Here is a 2,215-nt window from a genome sequence, read left to right on the forward strand (position 1 = left end):
GGAGAAGGAGATGATCGACGATAGGAAGAAACAATGGAGAGGCTGCTGCTACTTACAACCCCCCTCCTCGAAGCCTCTAAGCGTCGCTTTAACGGCCGATCGTGCCTCCCTCCTCCTCTCGATGGAGTTTATATTTTACTGCTCCCAAATATCGGCGAATAAATGAAATCATGAATTTCTAAAACTCGAATTTAAATAAGAAACATCTTAGACAATTATAGTACTTCTTAACAAGATATCAGACAAGGCTGTGCACAATGTAAATTATATTATCGTGGAATATAAAATGAAAAGGAAAAAATTAATTCTGATCATAACACTTTATCACAAATATACTTTATTCACAATTTGCTATTACAAATTCCTTAAATCATAGAAATCAATAGAATAGAACCTGTAATAATAACATTTAAAATTCGCTTAAAATGATATATTGAAATGGTTCGAGGATCCACCTTCGATCGATCGATCCTTCTTTTCCTCTTCGAAAGAAAACGCGTATTATTATATTTTTGAATAGAAGATGTGGGGCAAGATCGAAGGTTAGGAATAGGTTTGGGGGTAATCCGCTAATTCCTTAGCTCGGCTAATCGAATTTCTCGGATGCACATCGTGCGCAAGAGGTGGTAAATTTCGTAAGCTTACCTTGGCTCGGTAAGCGGGTTAGCCTAGCCCCGTTGCAAGAAGGCCGGAATTCGGTATTTAACGGCGCTGACTCGCGGGGATCGGGCGAAATCGTGCGTAGAGAGATCGTCCAAGAATTAATTAATTATTTGTAATAATGAAATCAATGGCATCAACATCGAGTTTCGTTAAATTAAAATCGAAGGATCGAGTCAAAAATGGAAGAATAAAATTTTCAACGCGTGGAAAAAATAATTAATTAATAACCATATATACATATATATACACTCTCCTCAAACTTAATGTACACATCGTTCTTCCTCGCGCCAACTTTGGAGAATCGTTCGAATTTTTTTCGAAAAAAAATATTTGAGAAACGATAATCCGCGAAAATATCCACGTGTCGTCCCAGGCGAGCATCGTGAGCGAAAAAATACGCCTCGTTGTTGCGTGCGAAGGGTAAAGGTGCGCGGGAGGAGGGGGAAGGGGCGGAGCGGTGGCGGCGGAGGGCGGGGTGGGGGGAGAGACGATTTTAAAGCTGAATGCGTTTTGCACGGGTGCAACGGGCGATGCGAACGAGATCGTATCAATTGTTTTTCCCCGGTGAGGCATCATCCCTTTTTCCGGGGGTTAATTGAGGAGCAAAGCTTCAATTTCGCAGAATTCACGCCTCCGGCATGCATCGACAGGTCTAGCCTGATAGAATGAGCCGCGGGATTTAAAAAAAAAAAAAAAAAAGAAGGAAAAAAGGGAAAAAAGGACCTCCACCTTTTTCCTTTTTCTTTTTCTTTTTTTTTTTTTTCCCTCCTCTTTCTCTCTTTGTTTCGAGCGTGTTTGGCAAACAAACGCGTCTCACCCTTTTTCCTCCCTCTCTATCTATATATATATATACATATGTGTGTCTCTATCCCGTTTGGACAACGCATTTTAAGGGAAACGATTGTACGAAATTCGAGAGTTTTCGAATTACATCCCTAATTCAATTTCGAAGCGTGGATATGCTTTCGTTCGATCGAGTTTCGGGGAAAAATTTGTTCGAACCAATTTGGATTTTTAATAGAACGATAAATTAACTCGTACGAAACATCGATTTAATCCGGTTAAGTCTTATTGTTGTATACGTTATTATTCGATTAAATAAATTTCAATCGCGTTAAATTAGAGCAATTGAGTTTCGACGAGCGTCGAAATGTTTACACGGATTGTATTTATTCGATCGAACGACACACGATGATTTCCTGTCCATGGACAACGGAGGAGGAGAAGAGAGGAGATTGCAGTGGGAAGGAGGAGGAGGAGGTGGTACGACAACCGTGGTAAATTATTAATCCGATGGGCTGTGGGAATCGATGAATAAGAGAAAGGAATCGCACAGAAGTCGCGATAATAATACTACACCCTTGCAAAATTCTGACCCAATGATCAACTCCCGCTTCCACGTTCCTGCCCGATAATATCGCGCTCCCTCTTAATTTAATTAAATTAATTCCATCCCAGTCATTATCATCCCCCTTTCATTCGATTTTATTTTCACTCGAATCTATTTTTTAATCGTACTTTCCTTTTCTTCTTCCCCCTCCCCCTCCCCCTC

The sequence above is a fragment of the Apis dorsata genome, unplaced genomic scaffold (assembly GCF_000469605.1).
Source record: "Apis dorsata unplaced genomic scaffold, Apis dorsata 1.3 scaffold_279, whole genome shotgun sequence".
NCBI lineage: Eukaryota > Metazoa > Arthropoda > Insecta > Hymenoptera > Apidae > Apis > Apis dorsata.